Below are 19,645 nucleotides of genomic sequence, written 5' to 3'. Positions count from 1 at the left end.
CAGGACACGAGAAAGTAAACTTTGATATGTATTGATCGGGTTTCGGAACGGTGTTGAAATTCGATTAGAATTGAGGATCGATTATGTGGAAAGAGGTAGAAATCGGATAACACATTCAGAAATCTCTGATTTTGGTTGATATTTCCTTTGTCCAATCGAAAGGGCCAATTTTGCTGCAGAAGTTGAACACGTTAAATAATGGAACTTCCTCATCCCCCATATTTTCCAGATAATACTTTCAACTTTCCTAATGGTTTCGATTTTCCGACAGAAAACGACGCAGCGGACATTCCCGAATATTTCCAGCACATTCATTACCGCGAGCAGCGGCGGAAAGCCGCGTTTTTGTTTCGATCCTGCATTAAACAACCGCGACCTCGCGAACAGCGAACACATAAATTACCTACATGATCCCCGAGTCGAATGCGCACGAACACGCGTGTATTTTTTCACCTGTGCCCTTTAGTATGCAACGAGTCTCAAGTACAAACAGGCTACGTTTGCATATTTCCCCGATCGAATTCACGGTGATTACAGTTTGCCCTCTGAAACTTCCACGAAGAAACATATCCGATATTTCACGGATGACGATCAACGAAACCGATAAAAGTTCGATCGATTCGCTTCGCGAGGAAAAGAAAACGTTTCACCTTTAACATTAGAACTAACCAACGAATCCTAATGACTCATTCGAAACACCTTGTTTCGCAACCTTCGTTAAAGTTAAACGAATTCGTTACTATCATCTCATACGATCATCGCACTACAAAGAAATCAATGTATAATCTGAAAAGATCTCTGCACAACTACACTTAAATCAGTCACCCTGTAGCTAAACACTAAGTTATATATTTAATCAGTAGTCTATTTAGACGAATGTTCAGTTATCTACGGTTAAATGTTCCACAATTCCAATCTAAAAGTCGAGCATCGGTTCAACGAGATACTTGGTAAATGGTTGCTCATATCTCGATCGTGTTTAGCGAGCGGGTCGAGCCGCGGGCGAGAGAAAAATATGCGAAACTAATTACGGAAATTTCTCGTGTATCATCCCGTGTAAATTCGACGGCGGAAGAGAGCCGCGTCGTGCAAGTGCTCGTATCCCGCGGCAACAACGGGCCTTGAGTCAACAACAAGATTAATTATTTCCCGCGTTCCTCCATTTTTTCGCGGACTCCATACATTTTCATCAGCGCTCGGTCCCGTAAAATATCGTTCCGCGGCCGGGAATGAGTAATGGCGTTCGTGCTTATTCATTTTCGTGCGCCGCGTAACCGCAACGGTTGTCGTGTGTTAAACGTTTCATAAAAATGCTTCATATTTTTTCATTCACTGAACACCGCGTCCACGTTACACCGGTAAAGGACACTCGAAGTTAGCGTTCGCGTTCCTCGGGACACGCGGCCGCGTGTATCGCTTTACATCGAGGCCGCGCAGTGCAACGGACATTTTTTTAAATAATTCGTCGAGGACCCCGACGCGTGCAGATTTCCAGGGAAACACTGATGCTGGTATTACCTGGTGCCTCGAACAACACGTGCGCGTTGGGATCTTGTTTCGCTAATCGCTACCAGCCGCGTGTGTTCATTTTTCTTCGTGCTTGAATTCCAAATGTGGAACAGGAGAAATACTATTTATTCGAATTTCTCTTCGAAGAGGGAAATACGCTGAACAATAGGAAGATACAGAAGATAATGTAGGGTGCATTCATGCATGTCACAAATTCATTATATTGTATTTATATTATATTATATTCAATAGTATTCAAGTGAATCTATTTATCTTCAAGATCATTCCGAACATTCAATGCGTTCAAGCTATCGATAATTGCGAAACAGAACCGAAACCAGTCACTTTGACCTATCCGATAACTCTAGTGTTGAACGGTCGGTAGTTCCAGCGCCAGCGCGTTCGAAAACCATCCGCAATGCTTCGAATTTTGAGTGAAGCACGAACGAGTGTCAATTGAAACGTTACAAACGTACTTTCGCAGTGTTTACGAACCGGTCTCGCTAGGGAACGGTCGCGCGTTCGTACTGCAGGGATCGAAAATCGACGACGAATGACGCTCCACTCCCGGTTTGATGATGTAAAGCGAGCATGGCCGGCGGGTTCGGACAGAGTATAGTTCACGGGAGTTGCCCCAGGTCCCGGCGGCCGTAAAGAACGCTTTATGAGCTTCCGAAATGAACCGGCAAAGTTTAACCGGTTGCGCGTCGGTGTTTCACGGTCTTCGTTTTCCTCGGCCACGGTTCGCCGCGGACGTGAGCTCGCTCTCAAACGGAAGCTAATTTTTGAAAACTCTTCCCTCGACGCCGAGCTCGTGGTATACAGTTACCGTCCGTTGGAAACCTGGCACTCGTGACGTCATAGGGGCGGAGACAGTCGCCTGAGAAATCCAATCGCGAGTCTGTAGACGACTCGTCGCGACACTCGATTGGTGGGCGTGAGCGCCTCAGCCAATTAGGCGCGCGTTTGAATCTGACCAGTGAAACGAGAGTGCCAAGTTACCTGCAACGAATTCTTTATAACTCTTTCTTTACGATATTGTTTAAGGCTTTGAAATATTCTAGTTTAAATTGATTTTCTGTGAGTTTGATCTTGATATTGTAATCATATCCATGTTAATCGAATCTAGAATATTCTATACAATTCTATATTCTATATTCTATATGATTGAAGTCGAAAGAACCGAACAACATTCACAATCGGTTAAGTAATCTTTCTTTCAGTATATTTTTCAGTAATCGTACATAATTTCTTAATCGAATCTGTCCGAATTCAAAGTATACGAGTCAGAGACTTCGATACTACTCGTTGAACATGTAAAGTATCGTACGCAAGTGGTCGGGCTGATACTTTTGCGGGTAACTGTAGGTAGCTACATACATAAGTACGTGTACCTTCGGTGCAACCTCGCGGAGAAGGTGGAGCGAGCGAACGATCTCGTGTCTGGCTTCTGGGAGCACTTAGCTCTTAATGTATCTGCGGCTGATGGGCGTATTGTTTGGCGAATTGAGCCGGGACCGAGTTTTAGGTAGCCCCGCGATACGTTCTATATATGGTAAACAAGCTTAAGAGGCTTTTAACAGGCTTCGGCGGGGATTCAGAAGAAAACAAGCCGTTTTCTGGACAAAACTCGATAACTTCGAAAGTACGTACACTTCATAAGACGTGACTCGTGATACGAACAAATGCTTCGAACAAAAGTTGTAAGGTGTAGTGCTAAACAAATGGTGGTTATATCACCCGGGGAGAAGTCTTCCAATTTTCGTCCCGTTCCGCCGTGGGACTGTAAATTGTAACACGTCCACTGTCTAGGAAATCTCGAGTTCACGTAACACTTATTCTTTCGTGGCGAAGACGAATAGGAACGAGTGTCAGTCATTCGCTAGTGCAATCTTTGCATTGCAAGATTAACTCTTACAGAATTTCAACATATCCCAATTTTTTAATCGCTGATAATTCACCCTTTACAGTCGAAGTCGACGCTTCGTCGAAATGAAACTTCCATATTTGTGAAACCAAGTCGTAAACAAACGATTTAACTACTCAAACTTCTTTATTCTCTATTATTTAAGCATCCAATACATAATTTAGAAAACGTATTGAGCGACTCGAGAACGATTTCACCTGCGTTAGTTCGTAATTACTGACAACATTCGCAACGAACCACTTCCAACTATACACGCGCCGATTACACGCATTCCCAGTTACCATCGTTCCAGCTGATTACGAAATTACTTAACGCGTCTCGGCTGCGGCGAGCACATACTAAATACCGCGCGAATGGGTTAACGAGGAAAATTCATGGAGTCCCCGGGTCTCGCCGGCTCGGCAATTAAGGGTTAATCGACGCGACCCGACGCACGAAGAATCCAAACGCGACGAACTCGCGAATCGATAAGGGATTATCCCGTGAACGAGCCAGTTCCGCGAATGGAATCGTTATGATCGCGTCGGTTCAAGGTGTCGTACGAAGTTTCCGCGCGGAAAGCCACGGCGTCGGCCGCCGGGACCGGCGAAGCTCGAACTTAAGAGCAGTAAAGCGCTAATTAACGTTGCCTAGTCACGGAAGGCACGATCGTGACCCGCGGAACGCGCGCGCACCGGCCAGACCCCTCCACTCTCGTCGTTTTCTTTGTCGTGAGCCGCGATTACGCTCCTATCATACTCGCCGCGAATTTCGATCCGGCCGTCAATGAATTCGCGGAATTGCCGTTCCACCTTAGTCGCTCGAATCGCCATGGTTTTCTATAGATTCTATCCACGTTGCTATGGATTAGTGTTTTTTTACATGTTCCATGTATCGATGGACTATATAAAATTTAATATTGAATTCTAAATTTTATCATTTCCATGGGTCAAATCAAATGGCGACTGACAAACTTTCATGCCTGAGATGAAAATTGAAGTTAACCGATTACTTGATTCTATTCGCCACTTTGAGTGCAGAATGGAATAAATCAACAAGATGCCAATATTCTGATATGTGACTTTAAGGTTACATGGGCCTACAGAGGATTAACATAGAGAAATCATGATTGTTTCAGAGTTAACTTTGGATTTGTCCCTTTATCTCCGTAACGAGTGTTTCCGTATTATTTCAGAGCTCGTTTTCGCCTTTGTGGATCGCTGTAACGTGAATATTTAATTGTTTTTATAACGTTACGCTTTATTTTGGTGTACTCAACGGTAAAGTTCGCATAAAAGTGGGCAGCAACTTCTGAATCGTCTGATGAACTCATTCGCCCGATGGTCGTAGAATATTCCAGCCGTTGGAAGTATCAGTGTTTCCGGTTCAGCCGTTGCCGAGCGTCAAAGGTTCGGATTTGCATTAAAGAAGGCACAGTTTGTTACATCGAATCAAAATGAACGTACCTTCGCTGAACACGCAAATGACGCACGATTCTGGATTGCTTGTGCAGCGAACGGCGCCGTTTCATTGACCATTAACCCGTTCACGCAGTTTCTGTTCAATGTATAGTGAAATTGCTTTTTCAAAGCGGGGAGAGAGCAGAAATTTAAATAATTCCTTTAAATTGCGTCTGCCGCAAGGAATTTCATTTGTACAGTTATTTCGTCTAGTTTCAAGGTGGTCGTTTTAACAACGGAACCATTAGTGTACTCCCAATTAAATAGAAAATTAATTATTATACGTCAACATAGTAGTCGCGTGTTCGGTTAAACAATTCTGAAAGCAATCGAAGGGATTCTTGACACGGCCGCATTGCCAAGGAACTCATTAACGAGCACTTGCAATTGAATGTATAATTGGTTATTGCACAATAACATCGTTGTACGCTCAATTATTAGATAATTACGAGAATAATTAGTAATTCGTCGCTCGTCTACGGTGCGATGTTCAGTTTTCAAAATTTACAGCTAGTTCCGAGGAAAAAGAGCGAAGAACAGATGAAAACCATGAAGCTGTACCGGTTTCTTATTTAATTAACCTCTTGGCGCACTATCTACTTTCGTTACTAAGCTCGTGTAATATTTTACTATCGACAATTTGTAAGAAATACAACAAAATTTTCTATTCTACTTCAGGCGGAAATTTCATTTGAAAATGAACAACACTGATTCTTGTTAACCCACTATGGGCCGAATTTTTGTTCACGATTATAACAAAATCTATGCAGTACAAAATTAATAAATATCCACTAATTACTTAATTTTATTCACCACTTTGAGTGCAGAATGAAATACTCAACAAGATGCCAATATACTGATTTGTGTTAAGTTACATGGTCCCACAGAGGGTTAAATTAGTTTAGAAATCTTCATCGCGAGTCTCACTGGTCGTTGTACGGCAAGGGGTTAAACGAAATCCGAGGATAATGTTCAGACTATAAAATGAACGATGGAATTTGCGGGACTGCGTCGAACCAGAGCTCTCTCGTACCTGTTCCGCCGTACGGCCGAGAGATCGGACCCCTATAATTTCCGTACTAAGTCGGTCAGTCGCGATCCAACTGATATTTGCACAGACAGAATATATCTTGTTTGCAGAACTACGCGCTTAGTAGGTTATCGAACGTCTGATTTATATATTACACGTTCTTCCTGCGGCATTAATTGTTCCGCTCTTCCAACCGGAAACTTATCTTCTTCGAAAGACGTTTGAAACGATGCCAGAAACGCTTATCGAAATCCTCTGCTCGAACAATTAATGGAGTATCATTCTTAATATATACGTCAACCCTTTTAAAAAAAAGTCATGAATTCAGCTCTATCTTCGGTCGACCTCCCAGTCGAGGTTCTGACACGTCCTTAACTTCTTAACCCTTTGCACTCGAGAGGTGACTCTCACCACACGATTTCATACAGTCAAAATATAAAATTTGATATTTAATATTATACTTCGTATGCATCAATTTGAGAAATATTGAAATAAAACACCTTTGTTTCTGAATGTACGTATGATTTTTCGAGTTAGTTTCACAAAATATCGTGTTTATCTCATTAGAAAATCAAATATTTTTAGTGGTAAAACTTCCGAGTGCAAAGGGTTAACATTAGGTTTACATGTACCCCAATTACCTACTATCAAATTTTCAGTTTCCACAATCTAAATAAACGAGCATCGATTCTTTTAGGAATAATAGAATGTAGTGTACAATAATTGCCCATAAACCTAGTGTTAAATACATCAATATTCCATTTGCACCCTATACATCATTCTCCCACCCAATAAATTCCATAAACATCCTACTTATCGATCAACTTACCGAAGACAGACGGCAGATGCGCATTTTCGGCGTGCAAGCCGCGTTGACTGGTCCACGTGGGTCCCGCGTCTGATCATCGACGCTCGATCGGTTGCTCCTCAATCTCTCCGTATCGCGGGCACGCGGTCGATCGCGCGTTACGTTCCTTCGGCTCGCCGATTCGCCCCGAATTTACATGTCCGTCGTTTTACATGATAATACCGGCGCGCCGATCGATCGCCATGAATACCGTTCGCGCGTACGGCCGCGTCCGAGGGCCGTCCCGGCCGGCGTGAACGATAATTCACCGGAAAAAACGGAAGCCTCGTTTCCCCGCGGAGCCCTTATGCGCGCGAAACATCGCGGCTCGTCCGTGTCTCGCGTGTACTCCTCGGGCGATCGAGATTCGCGAGCACCAGCGAACGATTTACAGATTCTCGCGGCGTCTTCGAGACATCTCCTCGGCGTCCCGGCCTCGATAACGGGCATCAGAGCGGCGTCCACTTAATTCAGGCAAATATTTCCTCGCTGCGCCGGGATATCCTGCCTCCCACGGCGACCGGTAATGCACCGGGGCTGCCTGCAAGCACAAAGAATAATATTGTTTTAGAAATTCCCCTCCGGACGCTTATAGACGTGACGCGAGGCGAGACTCCGCGCGAGGACGGCTTTGATTGCTGATAACTCTGGATCGGAATGAACCAAAGGTTTAAAATAATTTTACGTGTACAATGTTACGTTCTCTTTTATTTTTGGTTCTAACGAGTCAAACTGATATAGGTAATTTCATTGATTAGGTAACGGATAATTTCATATTCGAGAAATAAAGTAGATACAAGATACAGTGACGTATGTACGTGATATATAAAGGTCAAATCTAAAGGATAATAACGTTTTCTTTTTCTTCATGGTAGGATCACACATTTCTCACAAAAGGTAACGCGAATCCGTCTTCGGAACGGCGCACATGTGCTCCGAAAGTCGAAAACTTTCTTGTGTACTTTATAAATCCATAAAGTTCGAGGGTTTACGGTTTCTCGAACCCCGTGACAGCTATCGAGGAAAAATTACTGCAATAAAAACAGCGCGAGGGTTCAGGAAAACTTGTTCCCATTGTTCGAGTTGATACTTAAATAACCGATATTGTATTATTGCACTTAATTCATTGAATTTTTAGTAAATTCTCCGTTGATATAGATCAACCGAGTTCCAGTGACGCGCAATCGCTGACTCCCTTTCTATCGAATGATCTCTCTCTTCCTCTAGAATTTTTTTATTTCTCGTCGCTAATTATGCGCGAACGTGACGAATTTCGCGGCAGCCGATTCGAAATTTGAATAAATTCAAGCCGGCGGACGATTCGCGCTGCGGCCGCTGGAGCCGATTCGGATTTATCGGGGAAATATTTTTCGCGGCGCGGTTCAAACGTAGAAAATCGTATTTTACCGTGGGAATTCGTTATCGACAGGTGTCTAATTAATCATCGTGATGCTTTCGGTATTCGCCTCGACGCAGATTATCATCGAAATTCGCTTTCTCGCGAGTGAATCCCTGCGCGCGTCGAATTTCCAAAGAAAATCTCGAATGCACCTTGAGAACTTCAATTGCAACGTTTCTTTTAATATCGATGTTTCATAATTTCACTCTAATACTACAATTAACATCACAGTTCTACCGTTTTAACAGTTCCACTGTTTAAATTGTAACAATTGCGCATAATTCGATCGAAGTTCGACGATCATCGACTCTGAAAAACTTCGTGGAAAATATCAGGTGTTCAGTAACGCGGCCAGATAAAAATATTTCACGGTAATGAATTCCCGGAGCGGTGTTTGAACGAGAAATTAATTTCATGGTGTGCAGAAGCGACGAATTAATTAAAAACTACGCCCGGACACCGTCGCCGAACGGGACGCGCGATGCTATCGGCCCGGGAAAAAAATGTCTGCGTGAATTCCGCTCGCGTTTTTTCGCCGACTGTCAGTTTAATCGGCCGATGGACAGCGCGAGCAGAAATTCTATGAACGAATATCACGATTCTAATATACTAGGGAATTCTAGCGTAAAAATAGCCGACTCGTATTTTAAGCGACAAAAGAGTTCGACGGCGAGGCAAACTTTCCGCCCGAAATCGACGGGAATTTTGTACAGTGTATTTTTTAACGGTAGAAATATTACGGCAGGATGTTTATTTCATTCTTCTCCTTTCTATTCCTCCGGCGAGAATGTTTTTGCCCCATTTTTATCCGCAGAATTGATACCCAGCGCGGAAATAAGATTAAATTGAAAGCACGTTGTAAACGACCCATTGGAAGGTTTTCTTGCGAGAGAAAACGATTCCCCGTGATCGACGACAAAAGACGCTGCTATAAGGAGGATTTTTCAGTTTCATAGTCTCCGTTGAAAATATTTTGAACCGCGTTCGCTTCGACTGCTCGATTAATCAGAAGTCGAAGATAAATCGAAGGTAATATCGGGAGTAAATGGGAATCGTTCTCTTCGATTATATTAAGTTAACTTGTATATTTTACGACTGCCTTAATTAAATCATCCATTTATTTGTTCACATGACTGTATATACTATAATAATCTCAATACTTTCACAGTTTCACGATTCAACCCCATCGTGAAGTTTTCAAGCGGAATTTAAATATCACTGGATTATTTCACATCCAAATTAACTATCTTTCTATTACCATACTTACGTATTACTTAATATCTTTAGTAACTTCACAATCACCTGTTCCTTTTCAATAATTACAAAAGAATTCAACAATGACCCCATTCGATTCATTTACTAGTTCCACTGTTAACAAACAAGCTTAGTGTACACACCCGACTAAAACATAACAGGTGAAACGAAAACTCCTCGCGCGAGATCGCCTCAAATTTCTGAATTAATCATCAGCGCGAGAGATTAACGAACAAGACGATGGAGTCTCCGAGAGTTCAGGCCGATAGTTAACGGTAAACCCGGCTCGGCCGATCAGGAGAAAAATTCGGTGGGCGTGTCGACCGTAATTCCCCGCCTAAGTTGCTCGCGGACGTGTTGTATTTCCTTCTCGCGACACGGCTGACCCCGGTAAGACCGATCACACCGACGTCGACCACCGTAATCCCTTCTGATACTCGTTTCGATCAGCGACCATGGACCGGGGGCGGGGGGTGCTCGAATTTTATGGAAATTACCGGGAGACGGATTGGCCACCTGTGTATACACGCGAAACTTCCGAACGAACTGGGCAAACTGTTAATCACTGAGAAATTCCGTTAATTAACGGAGTCGTTAGGTTGATTATGGAACCCTTCGCTGGACAGCAACGTACATCAACCCTTTGCATTCGAGAATATTTTTCGCAAGAAATATTCCTTGTTTCTGATGAAATATCAATTGTAGTTTTTACAATTAATATAAATAATACCTTGCATACATTAAGCGACGAAACTATTTTATTTCGATGTTCCATGTGTTGGTAGATTATAGAAAGTTTAATACTGAATTTTAAGTTTTATAGTTTCGTTGGGTTCAATCAAGACAAGAGTGTTTCGATGGTGTGGGAGTTTAATTTGAAAATACAATCATTAATTCCGTAGTCGTAATAGGGAGAGTCAAAAAGTCAATTGCAAACGATCGAAGGGAGAATAATTTCCAGTGAAATTGTTGAAAGGTGCGTTTCAATAGGTCCGGTGGAAATATTGTTAACATCGATAAGTTTGATCGATTCTCCCAGCGACAAGGGTGAAATGTTCGTTCAGTCGATTAAGGGTATTTGAATAAATACGGGGTTCAAAATTCAACGATATCGCACGCCGAGCTGTCACCGTTTTATTCGATTATAAATAACATTGGAAAGTAAATGTTATACTAAAAAATTTCGCTTGTTTATCTCGATTATTCCCGATGACGTCGGAAAGAGAGAGAGAGAGAGAGGTTGAACGTTTTGTCCGATGAAATTAACGTCAGATATTATTTTCCCCGTTAATTCGCGGCGGAAATTTGACTTTTAGCTGCGTCGGGCAAGTGAATTGCACGGGAGATCGGTTTATAATGAATTCCATGAATAGCAACGGCCGTATATCCGGATGATAATACGCGCTAGCCAACCGATAACGTCCACTGAATAATTCAGCCGAAAATTTTCTTCTCCCGGTGTCGCTGTGTCGACCTGAACGGCCGATCCACTTTGCGAGGCTTTACATCGTCAGTTTACTCGAACTCGAGTGGAACGAGTAACCGATTTCCGCGACGCGTCCCCTGCCGGAACGGGATCACGCGTCGGAGATCATTTCCTTGGATCCTCCAAGTGCCTCCTTCGGCATCGTATTATTGGGTCACCGCATAAATAATGTAGCCTTGGAAAACTCGAGTTATTGTCACTTTAAAATTCTTATTATAAGTCAATTAAGCACTAAAATTCTTATTCTATACCGAATTTGGGCACAATAACTTTCTTTATTGAATTATCAAGTTAAATATTACCTAATTGCAAGTGATAACGTTTGTCGTTCAATTAGACAGTTGATTATTAGTTACAATTACTTCAAGTAATCACTTTTTTCAAATTGAGGTAAAATTCTCCTTCGAAAATGATCTCCATCGTTATAATTAATATAGATAGATACATTTCAATATTAGTTATTATAACATTCTACATTACTTTCTATATTTCTCATCTAAATCAATAATTCCAAGTACAATTAATTAACTCTAACACACTATATTATCAACTCTATTCTCACTGAAAGTCCCGATCCAAATAAACCGTACAATTTATTTGTAACGCGCCGAGTTCAACAGAGAACTGATTCAAATCCTAAAACCAGTATAAACATGGAACGTTGTAAATTCATAAAACCCGAGGCGCAGCTATTCATCAGCAGGGAATCGCTTCTGTGTACGATATCTCGAACAGGTTTTACGTTACTAGTATATTTCCGAGCCGCTATTCGGCGTGCTCATCGTCACGTGATACACCCGACTGCTTACCACTTTTCTTCGCCCAGAGCTGATCCCCCGGCCGCGCTTTATGGGATTCCCGGTTGATCATAATACAACCCACGCTAAACGATGTTCCCCTTTCCTATCGAGAAATATATAAATCTGCGGTCGGTGAATTTCCATCGGATCCGTACTCCATATTTCTCGATTCTACGTATTCATTCTTATTCGTATTTTCCAGCGCGTCGATCCTCGTGAGCTGGCCTCGATTCGAATCGTCTGATACTCGGAGTGCTTCCGACTAGTTTGTTTATTTCTGTCTATTCCATCTCGCGTGGAGTCTTCGATTTTACTGATTTCACCTTTTACCAACGAGTGTTTATTAATATTCTTCATAGATTACTGTAGTAGTTAGAGACTAATTCCGATGACTGTTCCCGCTCAACCGGCTCGAAGCGGAAATAGAATCAAGCTGTCGCGTGGGAACCTCGCGATTCTTTGTATCGCGCCGCCCAGACGACGCGAATTGAATTTTCCCCTCGCCGGCACGTGAAAGGAAGAAACACCTTGTTCGACAGTAATCAACGATGAGATTTCATTTGAGCTCCTTGCAGATGAAAAGAGCACATTCGCTCCTCCCGAAGGTAGCTCCCGTAATTACAACTCGCCCGCGTTAATCCTTTGACACGGAGAATGAATACTTCACGTGTATTCTGTTCCGTATCTACACGGTGTCTCGGAACTGCCGCTTTCCAAGAGAACCGTGAATCCGCGGGACTTCGTTCTACGATAATTGAGATTCTTGTTTATTCAAGCACTGTGCTCCGGTTACACAAGCCTTGATCATTGACGAATGCTACGAGATTATAGGTGAGACAAATATAATACGCATTCGAATTGCATTTGAGAATCTCGTCTAATTTTTATGTCAAGCGTCCGAGAATTTCAAGTAATACACGAATAAATGATTATTTTTCCATTGTAGCAATATGTAAATTTCAATACTAATTTTCTCTTGGAAAGATATGATAACACTAGAACTACATTGCTTAAAATTACCTATTTCCGATTAATACTTCTACAATTACTGGAGAGCTACAGATGCTTCTACGAAGAATACTCATCGAAACTAATTCGGTAACAGCAAGACCGAGACACGAGTCAATTGGAATTTTTAAATTTGTGAAATATCAATTTCCATCTTCCCCTTTTCCCTAGGACAAATATCTTCTGTCTCTTTATTTCACAATCTTGCTGCAGAATGTTCTAGTCTCGAAGTTCCAGTGCACCGTGTATACGGTTGCGAGTAAGAGCCCAAAGTGGACGCGAAAAGGTCATCCGAGCCATGTAATTGAAATTCACGGAGAAATTCCGTCATACGTGAGTCCGCATACACCGCGGCGGATTAGACGTTGAGTAGCTGCCATTGACTCGTAATTAGACAGCCGTGTATGAGGCATCTTATTCCAACTAGGTACACATTTTATCTTCGCCAGATTTTCCTGGCTATTCTTAGTTTCCAAGGGGACGTTGCTTCTTCGAGCAACCTTCGGATAACACGACGACGTCTTTCGTGTAAACGGTGAGCTACGAGGAACAGGACGTCGAAGTACCTTGTTTTTAAAGGGACAATGTTTCCGAGGATTTCTTTGAAAATAAATGTCATCTCTACTTCGACGATCGATTACATCTGAAATTCTGGAGTTCCAATCGAAGAAATGGCATTCTTTGTAATTCCTTGCATTCGGAATACTCTTTCAGTAGTGAATTAATTAGTTAGCAGAGTTCCATGTGAAATATGAACACTGAAACTATCGAGCGCTTCAATTGACTTTAAAATTTCGCTATAGAAACTCCAAGAGTACTTCAGACTTTCATTGATTTACAATTCAATGTGCGTAGTAAATGAATTTCTTTAATAATTTCTCAGAGACACCCTTTTTACCTTTCTAATAATAGCAAAAAGAAGACATCAGGTCACTTGACCCCTCAGGTAGTTCTAGTGTTAAATATTCAACTTGATAGTTTCGTTATCGAATCAAGCGGTGTCACCTCTCGAGTGCAAAGGGTTAACAATGCAATGAAATTCCGAGGGTCCAATTCTGTTTTTCCTCGACGCCGATCGACGCGTTACACCGCGCGGCGCTTCGTTCCGAAAATTCCGCGATGAAAAAGCGCAAGAAATCGTTAGAAGTTCGGCGTGCTCGCGTCGTACTTCACGAACGTCGCGGCAACTCGCGGAGCTTTTTACCCGACCACTCCCGTCGCCGGGCTCGAACTTTCCCGTTATATTTTCCCAGGCGCCGGCAGCGTCGTTACCTTTTATGGACAGCCTAAAGGCACACTCCACTTAAAGCGAGATTAGCGGCGGCGCGAGTTATCGGCGAACAAGGGAACAACCGTGGCGAGCTCGAATCGAGACAAACGAGCCGATTAAGCGATGTTCCGCAGTGTCGGGGTGAATCGACGGACGATCATGCAAATTCGATCCTTTCGATGGTAATTTACAGGAACTCGATGCACGCAACAGCGAATACTCTATTTTATCTTTCAATTTTAACCCTTTGCGAAGGTTTTTCATTAGATAGATTCAACGTTTTCCGATATACTGACGACACTCTTTGAAAAAGTAATGAGAAACATATATTAATTTGCACAGAAAATGTTGAGCATTTCCATTGAAAAACTTTCTTTGAAATATAGAAAACCTTCAACAAATGAGGGTTAATTATGTATCAGTTGCTTCAACAATGGGAAGAGAGGAAAGTACTGATTTCTTGTTGTTTGAGTAACTCAATCATTGCGACTTAATATTCCAAATATGAACAATTGATCTCGGAATGTCGACGTTCGAACGCAATGAGTTAATTGCAGAGATGAATTTCAATGCATCAAATCAATCAAATTTTGATATTCTCCTCATAACGAGATATTGAAATCGATTTAGTAAATTACTTAAGTACACAGTACTCGAAATAAATGGCACCAAGTTTCGAATGATACAATCGTTTCATTAATAAAACGGTCTATCAATTCTCTGAGCTGGATTCTCAAGTCAAATTCAATCAATAGTTTCCCCTTCGATTCCCTCGAACGTCATTCGAGTTTTTCTTTCCCAGTTACGCAACAGTCCTTCTGTTTATCAGTTTCCCCAGCGAACATTCGAAATATTTCTATCCGATGTCTCCGTCTAAACGTAAAATCGATTGTCCTAAGTCGCAACAATCAAGGTAAAAGTTTCCGCGAAGGATCCTCGGGAAACTGCAGCCGTCCGAGCACAATAAATTCGCAAAACAAACGATCAAACTCTGAATGAGAGGGAAGCATTCAGCTCCGACGAACTTTCCGCCGTTTCGAATTTCAATGCGTCCGACGGACGCGTAAAATGCCGCGATATTCGTTCGGACGCGTATTTTCAAATGAACGTGGGGGCGGAAGGGGAGGGGAGGTATGTATTATTTCACCGATTCCCTCTGTGGTTCTCGTTTTACGCGGTTAATTATATTGGCGAGCGAGCGAGGGGCTCGAATCACGTTCGCGCAATTATACGCGGCGCGAGAACGATGAAGCGGCAACGATGGCCGTTGGGTTTCCATTCTTTTTCATTCGGCACGCGCTTGAAAACAATCGGCGCGTTCTCCGCGCGAGAAACGATTCGACTAATCATGCTCGGATTCTCCCGTGGGATTTCACCGGCGAAAATTAAACGAAATCCCGTTTCCGCGGCTTATTCGTTTCGTCTGGCTGCCGCATAAAATGTATCGGTTATTCGAGCATCGATGTAACGTCGTTTCGATCGGAAGTAGAAGGTAATGTCGAGATCAAAGTTCAAGTAAACGAGTTAGGACTCCTTTCTCGCGTAAGTGATTACGACGTAATTTCAAAAAAACAAGGAACTTGTAAAGAAGAACAGTTTTAAGTAGAAAATTATAAGAAAAGTAATCTACAGATTGAAAATCATGCTCGATCTATCACTTTCGTTGCCCGGTTGATCGATACCGGTATCGAGTTCGAGGCTCGATACGCGAAATCGACCGGTAAACGTTGAAATACGCCTGCACCGTTTCGCTGACAGGTTTTCACTATCAGCCTCGTGATTTACGAGTTTCCTGGGCATTTTTTTCCCCGCCGTTTTTTCGCCCGTCCGGCCGGTCCCGCATAATTCTCCGAACCGCAGCATCATCCGCACATCGCCGTGCACTCGCGATAAATTCTCGCTCTCGGAACTTTCTTCGATACTAACCGAGTAATGCTCCGTTCTACACGAGTACCTGAATACATCTACCGAGTATTTACAGCGTTCCCCGAAGGATTCGTTGTTTATTGCTGTGCGCGCCACTCGCGGAACAGATAAACCTACCGGAACTTAACGCGTTCGCGAACAGTCACACAATCGTGGAAACCGACATTTTATAATTTGGAGAACACTTTTATTGTATAGAAAATTCAATTCTTCACTTGTTGTGTCTGAAATTCTAACACGTGAAGTGTAAGAAGTCGATGGAATTTCTTTTGAAAGTTAGCTTGGATCTTATGAAGGTCTGTCGTGTTTAATAATTTAAATTCAAATTATTATGAAGATATTATCGAAATTCAAGCTCACGAATGCACGCATTTTTCGATTTTCATCTCGGTTTAATATGTTACATCAATTCCGTATAGTAATATAAGATTACGCTACAAAGTATCCAAATTGAATTTCTGACTTGGATTCGTCTTCATTCCTTTCATATTTGAAGAACCTAATTACAATGTCGCAATTTAGGAAACTAGTTAAGCACAGAATTATAACGAATTCACCGGTTTATTAGTGTATTTATTATTACACGACCGTACCCCTAATAATTGTCGAAGTTCTAGACATTCCTAACTCGACTAACGGTTCGAGTCGCACTTATCGCCGCGCAAATCTTTCCGGAAACTGTCCCACTCGATCACTTCGATTTCACGGAAGTTACATCAGGTGCGGCCGCGTAACGCGATACCGAAATATCGGACGTGGATGGGGGGTGGAACTAATGTAGACACGCTGACAAAATAAATGGAGACGGAGTGGGGAATGTCCTTAAGCCCCGGTGCTTATGTCGGATAGCACTCCGTTAGAGTATCGCTCGGGTGTCGGCTTTCCCGAGACAAATGGCCGGTTGCGTTTGGTCTTATAGAGATCGTCGCCGGTTACTTTCCCGCTCGTTCCCGATGGCGGACTGTATCCGTTGGCTTCGATGTCTCCACTTATTTCTTATCGGCTTTGCCACGGCGTAGCCGGAAAACGCGGCCTGGACGCGTGGCAAACAAACTAGGACAGACCGACTAATCCGATACTATACAACGCGACGCCCTGAAACACGACACCCAGCTTGCCTCCACTTCGATTGATTCGCTTCAATCTTGTACAGGGGGAAATGGACGATACACATATCCTTACGGAAATATCTGATAGGGGATGCGTAAGTCTTGTCGAGGGAATTTTTGGTGGGAACATTCGACGATGGAAATGATTGACAACGGAAAGATGCTCGCTTGGATTACTTGACATGTGTGTAGAGTGCTGGGAGTTTTTATGTTAGGCTGTTGGAGAAATGTTTCAAAGTCGGTGTGGGGTAGGAATTCGGATTTTTGAGTTTTTAGGTTTTTAAATGTTCGAGTCTTCGAATCTTCAAAGCTTCAAATCTTCAAAACTTCAAATTATCAAATCTTCAAAGTTTCAAAGCTTCAAATCTTCAAAGCCCCAAAGCTTCAAAGCTTCAGAGCTTCATAGCTCCAAAGTTTCAAAGGTTCAGAGCTTCAGAGCTTCAGAGCTTCAAATTTTCAATGCTTCAAAGCTTCAAAGCTCTAAAGTTTCAAATCTTCAAATATTCAAAGCTTTAAACCTTCAAATCTTCAAATCTTCAATCCTTCAAACCTTCAAATCTCCAAACCTCCAAATCTCCAAATCTCCAAATCTCCAAACTTTCAAACCTTCAAGCCGTCAAACCTCCAAACCTCCAAACCTCCAAGCCTCCAAATCCCCAAACACACAAACTTCCCAATGTTTCAATTTCCCAAATTCAAATATTCAAATGAGACATTCAAGAATCCGTACACACGCAGAAACTTAGTGCCAAAGTTAGTTCCGCGCGTGAAGCAGCATACGAGATACAATTACATTTAATCAAAGTATTCTGTTTGTCGAGATTATCGAAATCTCCCGTGAATCCACAGAGATCAGAGCCTCCACAGAGATTCCCGTTAATTTTTAATCTATCGTTACCCGATAAATTCCGGCTCGTCCGCCGGAATCAAAGCCACTTTTGCCCGCGAATACCGTCGTGTAAGCCGCGTTCCACCCTTACGCGGCAATGTGCCTGCCACGTTACAACCAACAACGATCGTGTTACGGCGCATCACGTGAATTGGTCATAATGCCAGATGACGAGAGTACGTGTGCGCCGTTGCCGCCGCCATAATTGCGTGCCGGTATTCATGTGTAATAATGAAATTGTGCCTCGCTCTTGAACAATGGCCGAGCACTGGGGCGTTGGGCCGAGGAACATCTTCCGCGTTCCTCGTGTAACTCGACGAAAACCGATTGTTCACGCGTGAACTGAATCGGCGTTACGAATCGCGGGACAAATTATACTTTAACACTAGAATTAACGGACTCAGATTATTAAACCGTGGTTCGTTAATAATTCAGACTACTAAGTCCTTCATAAATAAATTCTAAAACAGTAGGTAGAAAGACAATTCAATAATAAACACACAATTCGAAGATCGGTATCGGTTAAATTGAACCTTCAAGTTTCATTCCCGCGAAAACCGAGTTCGGAGCGACGAAATTTTCCCTCGCAATTCTCGCAAGCAATGACCTCCGACCGTTCGCACCCTGTTCACGCGTGAACGCGCGCAGCCGTGCTCGTTCGGCCGGCGATTTTCCCGGTGAATTCCAATTATTTTCAGCAACGATCCCGCGGCGCGGCGCGGTTTCTACTTCGGAATCGATTCGCCTGATTGATGAGGACACGCGGACGGATTCCTGAGCCGCCGCGCGCCGTTAATTGCCAGCGTTAGGTAACCGGCCGGAATATCTGCGATTCAACTCGAACGACTACAGGACCGGTGGAACTGACGTCCGCCGCCGCTCGAGTTTCGAATTATGATCACTTCGACCACTCGCGGGTCCAATTAACGCGGCGAGCACTAGTTCATCGGCTTCCGCCGCTGAACTTCGCGTTCCTCGGGATCCTGTCCGACAACCGCGCCGAGAAAGTCGATTGTCTTTTCAACAGCGCGCTCACTGCCACGGGAATCTTGAGCGTCACTCTCCTAACAGAGATAATCGTCATTGGAAACGATTATTCATCATCGAAAGCTTCTTTTCTTGCTGGAAATCGACGTCTCAACATTAACCTCTTGCTGGAATTTAATTTAGAGATGTGAAGTGTCGCGCGAAGAATTTGGTTTTCACCTATTTTACGATGTGTACACTAACTTTATTTATTAATAGTTTTAGAGTGATATACAAAAGTACAGCGTGTTGTTTAGACGCCATTGGGATTTTCGGAACGAAAACATCTCGACGCGCGTGGCGCGTCTTTGCAGCGCGAGAGGACGAAGCGACCGCTCCCGACAAAATGGCGGGTGAGTTTTCTTGTTGCGCGACGGTTGGTAGCTTAGAAGTGTTGGATAACCGAAACGATTCGAAAAATGAATAGTTTCACTTTGATTACGATTTTGATAAGGATCAAGTACTGATTGTGTTGAATGCCGGGTTGTTCCAGTGTTAATTGAGCGAACGAAATGAATGATTCGCTTCTCTCTTCTCAAGTTCTTCAGATTTCATAAATTATTTTATATCTTGTGTCCATCTGGTCAGTCCGATTACTTTTCGATACGCTCCCGTACATCGCGAGCTAATTGATCCCAGTCGAACAATTCGGAAGCACTGCACCGACCGAGGGCAAATTGCACGTCAAACAATGCTACGCGCAGCGGCTCGGACCTATCGGGACAG

The 19,645-nt window shown here is 43.0% G+C and overlaps 1 protein-coding gene and 1 long non-coding RNA gene across 6 annotated transcripts in view; one reads left to right on the top strand and one right to left on the bottom strand.

Moving 5' to 3' along the window:
• Positions 1-19,645, bottom strand: part of 5-HT7 (5-hydroxytryptamine receptor 7) — a 187,927-nt gene that overhangs the window by 122,788 nt on the left and 45,494 nt on the right. For all 5 annotated transcript variants that reach the window (XR_012999549.1, XM_031991850.2, XM_031991841.2 and 2 more), the window contains exon 2: positions 6,735-7,293. The gene's annotated coding sequence lies outside the window, so the exon portion shown is untranslated. The remainder of the gene's footprint in view (positions 1-6,734; positions 7,294-19,645) is intronic.
• LOC143174998 (uncharacterized) overlaps positions 1-19,645 on the top strand; it is a 40,460-nt gene that overhangs the window by 13,217 nt on the left and 7,598 nt on the right. The window lies entirely within an intron of this gene.

This window comes from Nomia melanderi, chromosome 10 (genome assembly GCF_051020985.1).
Source record: "Nomia melanderi isolate GNS246 chromosome 10, iyNomMela1, whole genome shotgun sequence".
In the NCBI taxonomy this organism is placed as follows: domain Eukaryota; kingdom Metazoa; phylum Arthropoda; class Insecta; order Hymenoptera; family Halictidae; genus Nomia; species Nomia melanderi.
This window is presented reverse-complemented; position numbering and strand designations above follow the sequence as displayed.